At 38.5% G+C, this 19471-nt stretch overlaps 1 protein-coding gene across 1 annotated transcript in view; it reads left to right on the top strand.

The window, feature by feature from the left end:
* Positions 1–19471, top strand: part of FRK (fyn related Src family tyrosine kinase) — a 50725-nt gene that overhangs the window by 3593 nt on the left and 27661 nt on the right. The window lies entirely within an intron of this gene.

Genomic DNA, 19471 nt, shown 5'->3' with positions numbered 1-19471 from the left:
TGAGAAATAAATGTATTTTTAATTATTATTTTAAGTAAAACAAATGAAATAATGTCTTCTTGCTTAACTACCTTGCTAATGTTAATTCAACACACCTGCTTCTGTGCCTCATACAAACAAGATTTTGTTGACATCAGTAGTCTGCTAGGTGTTCTTGCTGCTATCAGAAACACACCAGGTGTGTGTTGCTTGTCTGTTCCGGGAATGCTTGCTGCAGGTGGAAGCATCTGCAGACGAATGCAGTAGGGGAAAAAAATGCTTATATCGACTTCTTATTCTTAGCATAGCCTTGCATTCTGAGAAGCTGGAGAGTACTATTTATGTAATGGCCATTTCTTCACGCTGCCAGCTTTCAGAAATGGGCGTGCCAGGCCAACCTTGTCTAGGTTCAGAGGTTAAGCAGGGTTGGGCCAGGGAATCCCAGGGTCCTACTTTAGGTGAGACTGGGAAGGTTAGAAAAAGAATCTCGGGCAAAGGCGATGGCAAACCTCTTCTCCATTTTTGCCTAGCTAAAGGCCTGGATGTCTCTGTGCACCCACCAGGATTTTGAGTTAGATGCAAGCACATTTATATCTTAGAAATCACCCTTCAAAACGTATCTGTTCTTCCTGATTGCAATTAATGCATGACAAGAAAATTACAGGACAATAAATATGTCATGGAGCCAGGAGCATCCAAGACAATTCACTCATCTCTTGTCATTTGTAATACTGAAGAGCACACGTGGGTGCGAAAGATCCTGTTTTTATTTGTTTTTATGGGAGTAGTAATACAACATATACAGTTGGGGAAGGCTACGTTATCATACATCCTGGTCTTTTCACACATCAGGACAGCTAAACCATAAAATGCTTTATTTTCCACTAAACGTTAGAGAATTAGCTGTGTTACATTTTTCATTCACATACAGATTCAGGATTTTCATTCCCCTGTCCAACCCAGCCAGCCCATAACATCCTATCTAGAGAGCTCCTTTGTCATCTTCAGTACCTAAATTTGGGGAACAAAGCTGGGGAGCCACACAATTTCATGGGTGCTCCTCACAGCTCTTAATGACAGGAAGACATGCAGTTCACAGGAAGGATGGGCTTTGGAGTCAGAGAATTTCACATCCAAACATATCTTTTCTAATGATACAGGCATTCAGTAGTTCTCAGCAGTTTAAAAAATCTGCTGTTTGATATGCTCACGATTAAGTTACAAAACAAATCATGCTGTTTCAGGACAGCTGTTGTGGTATCTTTTTATAGCTTATAATATCCATAAAATATTATGGACTTGTATATGTTTCTCTTTTCGGCAAAGCAATTTCTGCCAGTAGCCTACACAGATAAGCATATTTTTATATGTTCCTAACAAGATCCACTATATGTAGAACCAGCTACTTGGCTAGAGATGCAAATACTGCTGAGGAATCATCCCATGTGATATGAAATGTGGGAAGGAGAGAGGCAATGCCTAAGAAGGTGATTAAACTTTTCCATCTGGGAGTAGTCTATATAGGATCTACCACTACAGTGAATTTCCTGTCTCTCCCTCTCTCATTCCTGGGGTTCAGATGCTTGTCTTGGACTGAGGTGTCGGGTCATCATGCTCCCATTCATTAATGCTGTTAGCAAGGATGTGAAAGGGATCTGTGCATGGACAAAAAGCTCCTCCATGGAAGGAAGGGTTACTTCTAATTGTCCCTCATATGTATTTCATGGGGAGAAATTCTTGTTATCCATGTGTTGAATATATCAGTAGCAAAAAGGTGATCTCTCGGTGCTTCCGCATGAAGTTGGTTGGGGAAATGGGAACTGTATTCCAATAGATTTGTTACAGTCTGTTTTTGCAGTATGCTATTTATACCATTGTCCTCTATTATTTGTAGCTGGGAAAAAAAATCTCTGACTAGGCTTGAAAAGTTGAAAAGAAATAGATGGTCTTTCAGTTTTTTTTCCTTTTTCTTTCACATTCTCCATGTATTATTCTCTGCTCCTTGACATCATGTGGGTGGACTGGGGATTGGGGTGTATCCAGCCATTTCACCAAGACAGATGCAATTTTCCCACTGCTGACTTAGAAACTTAGTACCAGTCTTCATTGTTTTTATTGTAGGTAGCAACGTGTACCAAAATACAGAAAAGGTGAAAAAATGCCATTTTTTCCAAGGCTGTTTGGGTTACAAGGCATTAGGGGTTTAGAGAATCCCTAACATAGACAGAACCTCTGTCTATATTAGCCAATTCAGAGACTGAAGGCTTTTACCCATATATGTTATTTATTATGTAATTTCTAAGGCTACATAATGGCACCATGGAAGATTATTATAACTAATAAAGTTTTTTAAAGAATATGTTCATTTTACAGCTCTAGTTCAGCTTATTATAGAAGTGAAGTTTTGTTGGATAGTAAAAATTGAACATTGGCTTCTAAAGTACTTCACCAGTTGAGGCACAGGGCAGGGTATTTTCAACGAATGCCTTCTAATTACTTATCTAAAAAATTGAAATAATAAAAAAGGACATATCTTCCTAAAATTATACTTTTGATTCTTTTAAACTATGTCTGAACGAATTTAGTTCTGTGAAGATTTTTTTTTAAACAACCCAATTCATCAAAATCACATCCTCAGTATCTCAGTTTTCTGGAGTGGATGGGTTCTGCTTATTTTACTAGTGACAGACATTTTTGTTCAGTTTCAATGCCAATTCCCTCCCTCCCTCCCTCCCTCCTTGTATCCAGCTAATATTTCAGATTTTAACGAACATATCTAGAGATAAGTTCTTGCTGTGTGATGTGGCTTATTTTTAATGACCTAAATGACCTTGGTATGAATATAGATTTAATGCATATATTACCTAAATCCCATCAGTAATATTTATTTTAAGTGTCTTAACTAACTGAAGCCTACAGCAAGGAAGGAAAGCCTGACTTTTCTAGTGGTAGATTAATTTTAGTAATGCATATAAATTGGTACTTCAGGGTATCAAAGTATCCTAATTAAAAGCTTGATCCCTCTTTTTCAGCCTTCATTTTTTTTTTATAATATTGTACGCTGCAAAACAAGAAGCAGAGAAAGAACCAATCAACTTCCATTGATGTATTCATGACAGTTGTTTTACCCAAACATGAAAATAACTCTCTGCCAATGTATTATAGACAACAAATACTGCCCAGCTGGACTGTTGTAATAACCCAATCCAGGTAGGGATTGCTCTGGTTGGCAACAAATCCCCCTTTGTTTCCTAAAAAGATGAAGGAGAAAAAAAGGCTTAGTACGTTTTCTTACATATTTGCTGGCCTCCTTCCCCCACCCCACCACCTCCAGGGTTTTCAGGGCATACTGTGTACATCTGGCCTTTCTGCGAAAAAGTCTGAGTGGTTGGTTTGAAAGGAAACCTGCCCGGCTTTCAGGATGTCAGCCCTGTGGACTCTCCTGTTAATTTGCAATTGATCAATTATCTGGCTCAGTTGAGTTGAGTCAGAAAAAAATCAGCTCAGCTGCCCAAAGAGCCCAGTACTGTGGGAATACGACAATGAGGTCCCGATGATGTATCATCACAAAGGGTCCCTGTGAAAGCACCCTAAGAAATTCAAAATATTGCAAGCGTGCTTCAGTGAAGCAAAACAGGACTTCCATTTCTGCCGCAAGATGTTTCTTCTCCTTTCCTCCTCATGCAGGAGGAAAGAGAAACACCACAATCACAACTTTTTTTCAGATTTTTCTACCCATGGAAAGAACTACTACGTTGAAAAGAAAACCGCAGTGCTATAAGGGCTATTATCTGGGGAGAATTCAGAGACTGTTGGGAATTCTTAGGGGAAAGGGGAAGAGATGAATGGAATGATTAAGGGGAATATTCATTGTTTGAAGAGCATGATTTACAAAGGGACATAATCATAAATAAAAGGCATGAGATACAGAGATGGTTATATTTTGTACCAATTCAGAAAAAAGAAAAAGAAGCTGGGCTACACAAAACAGAATTAAATCAATAATCAGTTTGTACAGGTAGTCCTCACTTAACAGCTGTAACTGAGACCAGAATTTTCATTGCTAACCAATGCAGTCGTTAGATGAAACATCATGTGACTGTACCGCTTATTGATGGCAATTTTGGTAGTCCAAATTGTGGTTGTTAGGCCAGGACCTCATGCTTCTCCTACCCTGCCACATTTGCCTCTGCTTCAACTCCCTCCATCCACCCATCTCCCACCTCATCTCTGCCCTTTTGGCCACCCTGCACTCTGCTGCACCTGCTGCTCTGCCACCCTGCATGGCAGCATTGTCAGCAGGAGAAGGAAGAAGTTGGCAAAGGTCAGTTGGGGAGGGTGTCAGGGACAGCCAAGGGCAGGGAGGCCAAAAGGGCAGAGATGGGGCGAGATAGGTGGGTAGGGGGAATTGAAATGCATCCTGAGGTCGTAAATGTGGATGGGATGCCAAGTGCCCAAATTTTAATCATGTGACTGTGGGGGCTCTGCAATGGCAAAACTTCAAAGACTGTTGTAAATACCATTTGTTCAGTGCCATTGTAACTTCGAACAGTCACTGAACAAGCGAGGTCTACCTGTAGATGGGAAACAAGGAACAGTAAGGTTAAAATTAATTTATGGAACAATGAGATTGCCGTTCCAGGGAAATTCTTAAAAAGGGAATGCTGAAACTTTAATTTCAGAGATATGTAATCACATACATGAATGTGAGAATATTTTTGAGCAGAGGAAAAGCATTCTGCATATTTTCAGAGGCACTGTTTAAGTTTTATTTTTTTCTTTCATTTGTGAAATAAAATTCTAGCAACTTTAATTGTGCATAATTACATATGTTTTTAATGCAAACTTACTGTTAAATTTTCCCAAGGGAGCTCAGGGTGGACAGAAGCAAAATTAAGAGAACAACTCAATATAGCAATCTACTTAACAAACACCATAAAACAATAAAAGTTCAGCAATTTAAAACAAATATCAGCAAAATAACTTCTCAAGCAGTTATTACGCTGAAAATGCAAACTATGCAACTGGATATACCCTGTATCTTTTATCTACTGAGCAATGCTTCCAACTTGGGTGAGCAACTTTACCTTATTTGAATCAGTTAAGTTCTTATGAATATTTTAGTCATGATACAGGAAATGAAAAATCATTCTGGTATGAGTATCTGGAGAGCAAAAGTTGAATTCATAATTCAGTTTAAGAATGAGAAAGGTAGCTGAAAAATGTAATTATAGATATGTAAAAAAAAGATAATAAAATATTACTGAAGGATCATGGCAAAAAAACAGGGGTAAAGAAAACATGATTGCCTGAATATAGCATTTAAATATTAAATGTTGATGCTTGGGAAAATGGTATCTGGAAACAGTATACATGTTTTATATTACTTTTACCTTAAGATTTAATTGTGATTAGATGGAGTCAGTGCCAAAACAGAATTACAGGTAATCAAAATCTTCCATGTTCTACTCCAAGGGGCCTCAAACTTTGGGGACTCTTGGGCACAGATGGAATTTTGAAAGCATTCTGTGGGTTCTTTTCTTCTTTTTTTAACTAAGGGCTGTCTTGTAGTTGGTGATGGGAAGAGGGGGTCCATGGGCACCTACTGGAACCACACTGAATATCTCAGTTCAAGCTTAAACTCTAAAAGAAAGTTAACTGCATTTTTTTCTATGACTAAGGTTTCAGGTTTAATATTAACCAGACAATTGAAAGACTTACTGGAATATAAATACTTTTTCATTCTATTTGTGGTGACATGTACAAAAACTAAATAGTGCCAAGAGTTGTTCAGCTGTATAATAACTACTGCTAAATTCTCTGTGCCTTGACTGGAGAGAACTAGAGACTCTCAAAACTGAGCAATTGGAAAGGAGAATATCCAAATACCTAGCTATGGCCAAAGAGCAGTTATTGGAAGAGAGTAGAAACATGTAATCTTTTTAATAACAGTTGAGTTGGTTGATTAGTGGTGTAATTAAACACACACATCAACTAATAATCATCATCATCTACAGTATTTAATTAGCTAATCATCATGGTCAGAATTTTTGTGTGTATATATCTTATGAATGCAAATGTATGTGGAGATTACACCATAATGTCTGAAAGAAAAAGAAGCTGGTTTATATACTTCAGTAGCAAAAAGTGTCAGTTTTTACTTTAAGTGGAAGGTGATATCAATAATATATACCAGAATATTTTACCTTACCCTGCAAATGGGATATTTTTAAGGAGCCTAAAAGCCTTTATATCAAATGAAATCACATGAGAGATGACTCTTTGAAAAAAATTAAGAAGCTAAATCTGATTATTGTAAGCAAGGCATTAAGAATGTCATTGACTGATTAAAATGACCAACATGTGAATTCAGATTAAGATAATGACTCATGGTGGAATCATGACTTCATTATGATTAAGCAAGACTTCACAGAATTACACCATTGATCACAACAAAGAGGTTGGGAGGCCGCACAAGATAACATTATTTAATTTGCAGTAAATCTGTACATGTTGATCTCTCTATTAGTCTGAAGAAAGAATGGGCACTGAAATGCTAACATATATTCAATTGGATCCCATGAACATTTCTGCTCAGAAAGCCATGGGAGGTCTTCCACAAATTTACTATAAATGTTATTTATTGATTGATTACATGCCATCAAGTCATTGTCAACTCTTAGTGATCACATAGATAGATTTTCTCCATGATGATCTGTCCCTAACCTGGTCCTTCAGCTCTTCTAACAATGCCCCCTCACTACTGTAACTTCCACCTTGCTGCTGGTTGTCCTCTTCTTCTCTTTCCTTCTACTTTTCCCAGCATTAGAGCCTTCTCCAAAGAGCTAGGTCTTCACATAATGTGTCTGAAGTAGGATATTGAGCCTGGTCATTTGTGCCTTGAGTGAGAACTCTGGGTTGATTTGTTTGATGATCCATTTGTTTGTTTTCTTGGCTGTCCACAGTATTCTCAGGAGTCTTCTCCAACACCAAAGTTCAAAAGCATCAATATTGTTTCTATCCTGCTTCTTCAAAGTCCAATTTTTGCTTCCATGGAGGGGGGGGTGTCACAGGGAATACCATGGCTTGCACAATTCTGATCTTTGTAGATATAGACACGTCATGGCATTTGAATATCTTTTCCAAGGTCTTCATGCTATATGGTCATATCTTACTATTTACAAAGAAATAGAGCACCTCCCCCATGCCCCTTTCTTGGAGGAAATGGCAAAGGTTTTCTGCTGAGCATTATTTTTCCTCACAGGATAAGTTCGCTGGGTGCCTCTTCTGTTCACAAAGGGCATCCACAGAAAAGAGGTAAGGAGCCAGCTCAATGAAGGTTGCACCCTTTTAATTCTGCTTTCCTTGCCCTATCCATCAAAAGCAGGAATGCCTTCATCAAATCACTGAGGGTCAGAGGAATGCATTATTTTGGGTGAGCATTGGATTTATTGTTAAAATCATTTTTCATTTTCCTGGGATAGAACAGACAAGTCAGGACTCATTCCATTTCAGTTCTTGGACTCTGTTTCTCCAAAGCTCCAGGACTTTCCAAAAGGTGGCCAAGAAACTCCAGGTGGTGTAGAATTGTAGGAAAAACACCATGGTTGGGAAAGGAGAAAATGGGGCATTGGATCCAATGATTAACAGGGTCTGTTTTCTTCTCAGATTGATTCTTAAAAATCAAGCCATTTTTGGTATCCAATCAGTGTATGGGGAGGGTGTGGATTGAAGAATGATCTTGGAATGGAGAAAGATCCTTGATTTTATCATTTGCTCTGTATGGTTTTGCCTTGTTGCTTAAATGGAGCAGTTGTGTGAGGATATTTGTGTGAGCTAGCTCACTGAGTGCATAAAATCTTTATACTTTAAATCAGAACAAACCAAATCAGATTTTGGAACTCGGCTTTCTGAATACCCTAACAATTATGTTAAGCACAGAAAAGCTGGTTTTTCAGTTGTAATTTAGGTTTTCTTAAGCATGCTTTGTTGACCCTTTTTTCCCCCTTTCCAACCATTGATGCCTGAAATCTGCACCATTGAGAAATCCATATCCTCTTTTTCAATTTCCTCACTGACATGCTTTTTGACTACCCCAAAGGTAACTCTTCTGTGTTCACAAAGAATCTCAGTGGATCACAGCCAGAGGAGAGAAAAAGCCAGGGGATGGATGGATGGATGGATATATATTCGTATGTGTGTATACACACACACACATAAGTATATACACACACACACACACACACACGTATATATATCCACATATACGTATGTGTGTGTGTATGTATATACACACACAGAGACTAATATACGTATTAGTCTTGCACAACTCCCAAATGACGCGGGGCCCTTGGAAAGAATTCCATATATATATATATATGGAATTCTTTCCAAGGGCGCCGCGTCATTTGGGAGTTGTGCAAGACTAATTCTGTACAAAAAGGCAGAAGAAGGTAACAGAAATGAAGAGACAGGACTATTTAGGCAGAAACAAATTTGGAATGATGTAGCTGAAGTAACTAGATTCAGGAGGAGAGATCAGCTGATTTCATTTAATAATTATGATTCAATTTGATGAAGGAAAGAAAAAGTAATGTGCTCATGTATGATTTGCTGTCACAGCAAAATCCTTAAGGATACTTTTAACAAAATTATTAGAATACTTGGTGCAAGTCCTTTTTTGCCCATATAAGTACTCCATCTATTAATAAAGACAATTACTTGCTTTAATGATGTACGTATAAGCAAGCAGGTATTGTCACAAAATACTGAAGTGTGGAGTGTCCTTTATTTCACTCAATTCCCCTCATCCCTGCTAGCAAATTTTGGAATTTCACAGATTGTATTACCACTTTCTTATACATACATAGTATCATCTGAATTAGGTAAAGATCAGCACTCAGAGAGTAGTGGATTCACACATTAAAATAATCTGATTGTCTTGACATTGTCTTAGTTATTATATAAACCCAGCCATTGCAGCTGGTAATCTGTAGCTTACAGGGATATAACAGAGATAAGCATCCGCGGTCCAGATATAACTCCCAGAATGTTTTGAGGCCCCACAAATGCCTTCAAATACACCTAGATTGATGGGGCCAAAAAAGTCAGACTGGTAGAGATTGACTGACTGCATTAGGGTGGGTTTACAGAGGCTTAAAGTACTTATTTAACAATTCAGTCCTCCCAGTTGGACCATTTGGTGTTAAACCACCCCCAAATTTTGCCCGAAATGTTACTCTTGCCTACTCTGCTGATATCAAGACATTGCCAGCTATGCCTCTTATAGCCCCCAGGAGGCATATAAGTAACTAAAATGCAGTTTCATGGAAGAACAATTCTCACTCCTAATTTAGGCTTAGCCCTTGACTGAATCAGCAAACCATGGTTCTATAAACCATGATTAATACTGTGTGAATATAAAGGATGAAGTTGTATAGCATGTTAGGCTGCAACTCTAAGTGTACTCACTAGGAGAAAGTCCCTTTAAATGACAGGGTGACAGGACTAAGAGTCAGAGTACTTTACATTCCATTAGGCTTAATCTTTCTTGCAACTCATGTGCAACTTGCATAATGGTATCTTTTTCACCAAAAGACCCAGTTAAGTCCATAAGATGAAACCCGCTCATTCAGATCTTGGTTTGACTTTCTATCCCACCTGATTGTACTGGTGTCTTAGAGAGAAATAAAACCTTCAGTACCTAGAATGGGAGATGAAATATTGGAGATTTTGCTTTTCTCCTTGTCTCTTTTTGGAATGGCTCGCAGTTACTCTTCCCACCCTCTTCCTTATGTTTTCTGTCTTCACCCACTTTGTGATAAAAATAGCTCTCCTTTAATAAGAAGCTTGTGCGGGTGGTAATGATTAATTTTCTCTAGGTCCCATGCTTGAGACACACAGAGCTTTTTTTGTTGCGGTTGTTATTTGGATGCTTAAATTGGATGATTCATGATCTTGCATTCAGTGGTCCATAGCTTTACCTAGCTAGTGCACCAGGCATGAAGAAAGCTAAATCATGACTTACCCGTCTCTGAATACCTGAAGTGCTTTTTTTAATATCAAAATTTGTGTTTTGAGTAGGAAAGTTCAATGATCAAAATAGGGCAGGCGATCCATTTGTGAGCTTAAAAATGGACTCTTCCTTTAATGGCTCTTTATGCTTTTCCTGGAAGAAGCTTAATTAATTTTTCTGAGATGTCGAGTGGTATTGCTAAGTGTTTTCCACTCTGACCTCCTTAGACAGTTCTTAAGCAGTGATTCTTAGGCATGTGTTTGAAGCATACTGTTCTGGATTTCTCTGGTCCTTCCTTGTTATCAGTGATGACGCTACAGGCCACTGAAGAACAAAGTCCACAAATCAAAGGGCGTAAATGAGCTGCGAGAAAAAGATAATAAATTAAGATACTGCCAAAGCATACAGATAAGAACAATGGCAGAAGGGATGGAAAACGGGGTAAAGTTTTTATGAGCATTTTATTCGTTGTCATATTGCTCCATAAAACCATTCACATTATCCTTATCATTTGTCATAGAAAACTCTTGAGAATGAGGAACAGTCCAAACTAGGAAGTACAGGAGAAATGGTTGGGGTCACAACTCAGATGGAGAAATCATCTTCTCTCTGAACCCAGAACTCAGCCTTGCCATGTGATTTCTGAAGTGTATGTTGGTGAGAGCCATATAGCCTGTAGACTCACTGTTATTTAGAGTGCCTTGATCGGCCACTGTATTAACTCAAAATGCCCTCTGAGTAACATTGTCTAGAAATCATTGATGCATAAAATGGAAGGAATGAGAGGACGCTTAGCTCACATATCAGCTAATTTATGCAGATGATTCTTTGCCTCCAATCTCAGTCTCACATTTTAGAGGACAAGCCAGTATTTTTAGGCATGGGCATATAAACGATCATATAATAAGTGAAATTTAAGGGTTAGATATCACCTGTAAACTCAGATTCAGTGAATACAGATGAGACATTACAATATTAGCCCAAATCCATTGCCAATAAAGGTATGGATGTGCATTGCCAGTTGGGGTTGTACTATTTCCCATATGCCCAATAACATTATTCATAACTTCTGTATGGAGTCTATTGGCATGTATACCCTGTGACCCCAGCATGAATCCACATAAAAAGGGCTCTTTTTTGTGCTATGCTCTTTGGGTTTTTTTTAGCTGAATACATTCTTCTGACTCATATATTTTGTGATTCTTTCGGCTGAATACTTAACTAGTGAATAGCATATATATATACACATACATACACACACACACACATACACACACACATACATACACACATAGATACACACACACATACATACACACACAGATACATACACACACACACACACAGAGTATAGTTTGCCTCCAGATTGTTAAGAGATACCGATTAAAGTGAGACCAGATGTTGATGCCAGATAATAAGAACGAGAATGATGCCAATATTTTTGATGAGGTCCATATAGGAAGGTAGGGAAAGTATGTACAACATGGAACATCTGTAACAATACATTCCTTGGTGCCTATCTAGCTCCTTGCTCTAATTTTTAAAGATATGTTTAGTAAAAAAAAAAAAAGGAAACTAGCATGTTACAAAGCAAAGATCCACCACTCAGCCTAATCTATATTTCCAGCAATGTCTCTGGGCCCCTGAGAGATTCAAGAGGCATTCTTAGAAAATTAAAGGTTGGATAGCCGTGGCCCAATATTTTGTTCATGGATATTTTGTGATTGGCCACACCCATCCTGGCATGTTGTGAACACTCACAGTATTCTGATATACACTGCATCCATATTACCTTCTGAATGCAGGTTTCTCTGCATCTTTGCTTTTTGCAGAACACGGGGAAGGCATGGCTATTTCCAGGAGGCACAGCCCCAATGAAATGCATTATTATCAGGTCACAATTGGGTGAGCTAAAATTAGCAGCTTAAAAATGGATCAAGGATGCATTTTGAAGGTCAAGGGCAAATGGCAGAGAGGAATGAAGCACAGGGCAGAAGTCCAAGCTGTCATTGTACTAAGTAGGAACAGGGAGATCAGCTGCTGCATGCGGTGAAAACAGGCGCAGGATTTTAAGCTGGAAAGCTTCAGCGCCTAGATACCATGCAAGTTCCAAAACCAAAACAAACCCTGTTCTCAAGGCAAAGTGTATAGCATGTCCAAGTGAGGAGCTGGTAGCCTGTCTGGAATCTCCAGCCGTTCAAAGTGCAAAGTGTAATTCCAAAAAAGGTTCCTGCAGTGCCAGGCCCATAACCATGGAGACAAGTCCACCTATTCGAAATCTTGGTCTCTCTCGACAAATGTGATGAGATGAGCTAGACACATGAATAAATAAATGAGGGTACAATTGGTCCATGTCCTTTCCACATTCAGCATCACTTAATTTAGCACTTTTTGTTCATTCCAACAAGGGATGTTTGAGCAAAATTGTATTAAAGTGGCTTTGGAGTCTTGTCTGTCCATCTGCCCGTCATCAGGATAACTCTCAGAAAGAGCAGTAAGGGATTAAATTTGCTGTGGAAGGAGAAACAGGCAAAAGAAAGGTAAGAGTTAAAAATGTGGGCCAGATTCAGCTTGGGCCTGTGGAAGAAAAGATCCAGGGGAAAAAAATCAGTGGATAGTTGGACAGTGGCCTAGAATGCTGCTGACTGCTCCATTCCAAACCTCCTCCAGTCGAGCTGCTCTTAAGGAACCGGAGAGGATTCTCACGGCCATGCTCTACATACTTCCCCTACCTTGTTCTACGTACAGTCTTCGCTTAACAATGGTAATTGGGACTGGCAACTCCATTGCTAAGCAACACGGTTGTAAAACATGACCATGCCAACTTATGACGGCAGTCGCAGTAGTCCCAGTTGCTGTTGTTAGGTGAATCCTGCACAATCACAATGCCCCATGGTCACATGATCACCATTTGTGACCTCCTGCCAGCTTCCCCACTGACTTCGCTTGTCGAAAGCCAGCAGTGAAGGTCGCAAATGGTGATCACATGACCACGGGATGCTGCGAGCGTCCTAATTGCAAGCCAGTTGCCAAGCACCCGAATCACGATCATGTGACTGCAGGGATGCTGGGATGGCTGCAACTACGAGGACCCATTGTAAGGCCCCGTTGCTCAGTGCCATCGTAACTTCGAACAGCTGCTGAATGAGTGGTCATTCAACAAGGACTACCTGCATTTATCATCAAAAATATTGGCATGTTAGCCTTGCAGCAACCTCTGCCAGGGAGAGTAGTGCCAAACCATCCCGTCTGACAAAAGCAATGTCATGCCATCGTGATGCAAGCCCTGCCCTTTTCATTGTGCATCATGACATCACACACACAAAAGGGGCTGAGCCTACAGCATCGTATGGCTTTAGACATTTTAACCAAAGCAGCTGGAGTTGCAGTTGCCCATGTTTGCTGGGCCTATTTCTGTCAGTTCCCAGATGCCAAAACCTAGTCTCATTTCACTTGGCATCACTTACTGTTTAGGAGGCAGACTATGTTGCACATGCAGGCTATTAATTGGTTAAAAATTCAGCTGAAAGAATCACAAAAGATGAGTCAGAAGAATGTATTCAGCTAAAAAAAAAGGGCATAGCATTAAAAAAACGCAATTCTTTGGTGGACTCTTATTCAAAGATTTATTGGGGGAAATATTCATGTGATGTTTACATATTAACAGAGCCGATGAGAAGAAGAAAATGAAGAATACAGTTACAACCTGTTCTTTCATAACCTGGGAATGTTTACACTGAGCATAATTTCAACATGTAACTGGCTGCAGGAAGGGATAGTTCTGCTGAGTTCTGAGATCAGGTTTCTTCCTTCCCCAATTTTTAAAGTTTGGTTACTATATAATAACTTTTTAAAACTCGTCTTAAAAGATTAAAAAAAAACCTTTTATTTTTATATGCATAATGAAAACAAAATAATCTTACCATTTTCAATTAGAATACACTTCTAATTGAAAGTCCACCCTGCTGTTAGTTGACAAAAATATGGGTTGTGTGAGACAAACAATTGTTGCATCTTGTATGCAGTTCAAATATTTATTTGTTTCTCCTTTGCTCTATACCCAAATATCTGGCAAACTCTTTGAAACAGCTTTCTGACTTGCTTAAAAATAAATGAAATATATGATTTGGTTCTGAACTTCCTTTCATGCTTTGCTGTTACTTTTGAAACAGTTAAATCAAAATGTTCACTATAAACAGATGTGCATTCAATCTTCTGAATAGCTCTACCATTCATTTTATTAAGGTGCAGCTATTTAGACTTTTCTCTTTCTATGCTATATCAAATCAAATCAAATCTTTATTATGGTCACAGACCAGCATAATCTGTCCTATAGTATTATTCCATTTGCTGTGTAGAATTAGTCTGGCTTGTGATAAGAATGTAAAAGTCAGGCTGCAAGCTAGCCAAGTTTCATCTTTAGTCCAGTTCATCTTTTGTTTCTCACAGTGGCCAACCAGATGTCTCTGGGATGCTCACAAGCAGGAGATAGAGACATACTCTTTCCTGCTGTAGTTCCCCTGCAACTGGCCTTTGGAGAGAGGCTTCCTCCAACCAGAAGACAACACTGAGTCTAATTGTTCTTGACAGGCCTAGTGTCCTTGAATATATCCAATCTGCTATTACAACCATCCAAGTTTGTGGCCATCACCTTGTCTTGTGAATGAATTCAATAGGCTAGCTATGTGCTGTGTGAAGAAGTGCTTCTCCTTTCAGTCAGCTTCACTGGATAACGTCAAGGCTTAGCGTGTTGAGAGAAGGAGAAAAGCTTCTCCCTGCCCACTTTCTTCATGCCATGCATGATTTTGTATACCTCAATCATGTCCCTCCCCAGTTGCTTTTTTCATAAGCTAAAGAGTCCTAAACATTCCTTTCTCCAGTTCAATTAAAGCTAAAAAAACTGTTGGGATTATGATACATCTTCCCTTTTCTAAAGATTGGCTTTATAATATTATAAATAAAACAAAAAAGTATGTTGCAGTTTGTGGTTTCGTATGTCACCGCAAAGTGGATCAAAGATGATGGGAAGTTCTTAGAAGCCACTTACAGCATTGAGGATGAAACCAATGATCTCCTGTCTTCATTTAGCCCTTTATTATTTCCTCATTCCTCACCTCACCCTGGCAACAGTACTCACTCAAGAGCTTGAGTAAAGAAACAAATAATTGTTATTTCAAGGGCTTCACCTTAGAATCACGTTTGGGTTCATATTTCTGCTGCAACCTAAATTTGTTGATGCCCGTTTGGCTTTTTTGCAGGTTACCCTCAGGATGGTTTGACTCATAGGATTAACACCTTAACCTCATTATTTCTATCTGTGAAACATGAATTATCTCATGATTTGTATTGCAAACATATTTAGCACACTTCAGCTAGTGCTGTATGGATTTTATTGATTAACTATTTATTAATTTGATCAGATCTGTAGCCCACCTTCCCCTTCAGGTGGCACTCGAGAGCTAACCAGAAAAACTGAAACATGAATAGTTACAATCTGATAAAATAATAATAATAATAATAATAATAGAGGAAAGCAACCCTGCATTTAAGATGAGTATAAAGAAAGTATAGACCCAAAAAGTCCTGTGCAATTCCCAGCTTTCCCACCTTCTCAACCTAAGATTGCCAACTCTATCTGAAAGCAATTCTACCTAGTAAGTGTGAGTGTGTGAAATACTTGAATATGTCTACGCATATGTGTACTTATAGAAGAGATGATATGTAGCTCAGGGTTGAACTGTGGAGTCCTTGGGGTTCTCTGAGCTTGGTTGTTTTCTTGCAAACATTTCATTACCTGGCTAGTTAACATTTTCAGTGCTCTGAAGATGTTATGTAGTCGGGTAATGAAACATTGGCAAAAAAACAACCAAGCTGAGAGAACCCCAAGGACTCCATATATGTACTTGTATAGATACACACTGGTAGGAAATCGCACTCCAGAAAATTAATACTATGAATTCATAACTGATTAAAATGAGTTTACAAAATTCGATACTCAGTTTGTAAAATTAACTGATCCCTATCTGCATATACCAACCATACCCAATGAACAAAAGCATGCAAATATATATACACAAATATATTCCTTTCTCTCCTTCAAGCACAAATAGTGAAAGAGAAGAAGAAATCAAAGAGAAGGAATTAGAAATGTTGTGCTAAGGGAAAGGGGTAGCTGCACCAGTAAAGAAAGGAAAGAGAGAAAAGAAGCCATGTTTAGGCATTACAAAATGTTGACATTCACTAAGAAAACATCCGCTAAGGCACAGCTTGTCTTCAGAGACAGCCATGCTTGTCAGCAATGAAGTCTACAGCCATTTGTACCTCCTGCCTAATTGTTTTCAACAGTCTTCTATTCTTCTCAATGAATGCAACTAGTCTGGCCTGCCCCAATTCACAATTATTTAGGGAAAATGTGGGTTCTCAAACCAAATTCCCTCAAACCAAAAAGACCTAGCTTATGAGGAAAGTCAGGACTTCTTCTCTAAAAGCAAAAAGAGTGTAGTCTGAGAGCTTGAGATCAGCACAACAGAAGGCCCTCTCCTGAATGCATAACAAATGGTCTTGAGAAACTGAGAAAGTATATAAAAGGGACTCTTCTGCTGACCTAATGTCCAGGCTGCTTCATATCAAGGTAGGTGGTACCTTAGTAAGATCACTAGGCCCCAGACTGTTTAGGCTGGCAACGGTAAAAAACAAACACTACCTCCCTCCTCCCCCACACCAAAAAAAGTGTCTAGAAAACAACTGGCAACCAGTGCAACTCTTTCAGCAATGGAATCATATCCTCTCAGTATCATTCACCATTTGGCATCTTCAGTTGGTTTTGCACCAACTAATATTTCTGAACATTTCTTAAGCATCATAGAACACAGTGCAGTAGTCAAGTCAGATGGAACTACAACTCCAATTTGTCAATTTTCCTTTTACCAATAGCACCTCAGGCTTGTCTGGATTTAAATTGGAGGCTGCTCGCCCCCATCCACTGCTTTACTTGTTGACTGATTTGTTTATGTGTTAGATTTGTATTCTGCCTTTCTTTTGTTTAGGAGCTCTAGAAGTATACATAGCACTCCCAACTCTTATTTTCCTGTATGGCTGTATTTCTGTGAGGTGGGTTTAGCTAAGAGAGAGTGGCTAGCCCAAAGTCATCCTGTGAACATCTGTGGGTGAAGGGTAGACTAGAAACTGGATCTCCCCACTGCTATTCCAACACCTGAATTCCTACATCACTCTGGCATCAAAGTAATCAGCTGCTGTTTTCCGGGAGTTAGATTCAAAGCGTACTAATGGTACCTACTCCGAGGCTCCTGGTGACTCCTCCCATTCTAAAGCCAACTGCCCTACAAGAGTGGAAAGAATTCACTATCTTATTGTAGCATACTTCTATTACCTCTTGAGGCTAAGTGCCTTCTTTGTCAGGCAGACATTATGAAGACTAGGAATGGAACAGCACTGAGCACTCAAATATTGTTGTTGTTTTTTTGACTTATTTTGTCCAAATCAGGGCAGGGGAGAGACAGCTGTATAAGTGAACATTTGAGGCTCATCAAAAGTGTGTGTGAGTGTGTGTTGAAAGACAAACATGTATAAATGTATAAACATGTATATAGAATGTACAATTCTATAATGATGTGTATAATGAAAAAGTGAATATGTAAAACTAGATTGGTTCCAGGCAGTATATTTTAATATTTTAAAAGTTAGTCATCCTTTGCTTTCTCTAAGCTGGGGTGGACAATTACTTTTCTGTTGAGTCTGTTATTCTCTCAGGGTTAGTATATTGGGATCCCAAGATAGGAAAGACTAAAATAAAATGAGAAGAAGCCAGAACTTGATATGGACTCTCACTTTCTGTTTGACATTCTTTTTTTTTTTTTCTCTCTCTCTCTCTTTAACCTTCCCCTCTCTCATTCCCCCTCTTTCTGATACCCTGCTAAGTGAAAAGAGGACTTAAAGTCCTTAATCTTCTCTGATAAACTTATGGAAACTGATCATTAAACCAGATAAGGAAAGCCAATTTAAAATGTATTAAAATTAATGTTCCATGAAAAATTCCAATGAAAAATTCAATGTTCTGAGATTATTATTAGAACACATGGAAAGTGTCTGAAAAAATTAGAAGGCTCCCCAAACAATAGCCCTATGAAAAATAGAAAAGAGGGGAGATCGGTACAGAAGGTGTTTCTTTTTTTAGGAGGAGGAAAGTTGTAGCAGAGGACAAAAGAATTAGCCAAGATACTTCAGACATGAAATTGTCTGTCTCTCCATCTTGAGAGACTAGAAGCTAGAATCCAACAGCTGAGACAATTGTTAAAAGTCTAATTATTTTGTCTGAAGCAATGACATGCATGCATACGGACAGGCCCCATTACTCCTGGTGACTTGCCAAAATATTTTGGTAATCTGGTTGCTGCATATGAATTGGATCCAACAGTTTCTCTCAAAACTGACACCATTTTTTTTGTTTGTTTTTATTGATTTACACCTCTTTACACCTCTTTTGACACCATCTTGATTAACTGCTGGAACAATATAAATCATAATTTCTTTATCCTCTGTCCTCCCTTAATTGCTCCCTCTCATCCATCATTCCTTTCCAATAAACAAAAACCATAAATCGGTCCACCAGATTTTCTGTTCTAGGCGAACTCCCCCATTAGCCTTTTTAATTTCCATTGATACAACTTTTACCCATTCATCAGAGCTTTAAACCTTCAGCTTTAAAAATAAAAAATGAAAACACTTCAGTAGTATAGCAAAATGCTAATGTCATTTTATTGGATTGTATTTAACATAGCAAAGGAAACTGCAATTTACAAAATTACAAAAGTTAGATATAGTTTGAAATCCAAATACTTCTTTGTCAAGAAAGGCTATCATAGAATGGTAAATTTTAACATAGCTCAGTGAGAAAGCTCATTAAAAAAACTTGTGCAAAGCTAAATGTATTTAACCTAAAACAATTTAAAATCTTTTCCTAATGTTTTCTACTCATTTCTTTTAATTAAATGCAATTCTGTTTAGACGTGCACTGTTCTGTAACCAGACTAGGATAACACAGAGTTGTTTTCTTTTCTTTTCTTACCTTTAATTGCTCATTTTAATTGGAAATTTGTCCAGGTGTTGAGTTATCTTTCAACAAAATAAGTAGCTTCCATGATCTCTTGCAGCTACAAAGGGATTAATCATTGTATCAGCTTTATAGCAGTGATTTACAGTCCAAGAGGCCCTTCACCAACCTACTTATAGTTCAGGCAGCATCTGTAAACTGGGAAAACAGCAGAACAACATGGACTATTAAAGCAAGAGTTCAGTAGCCTTCTTTACAGCATCCTGGCCCCAGAAAATGTTTAAAAAAATGTCCAAAGTACTGTGAAAGTTCAGATTACATTTTTTGGAAGCCTGAACAAGATTTCTTGCAAGAGTTTTTGAAACTAGATCAAGGATGATGCATGTCATTAGGGCATGGGTGGCCAA

This window comes from Python bivittatus, unplaced genomic scaffold, assembly GCF_059951505.1.
Source record: "Python bivittatus isolate LINGU-HERP-01145 unplaced genomic scaffold, Pbiv_v1 ctg000020_np1212, whole genome shotgun sequence".
Classification (NCBI taxonomy): Eukaryota; Metazoa; Chordata; class Lepidosauria; order Squamata; family Pythonidae; genus Python; species Python bivittatus.
Note: the sequence above shows the minus strand (reverse complement) of the source record. Positions and strands in the feature narration are given on the sequence as shown.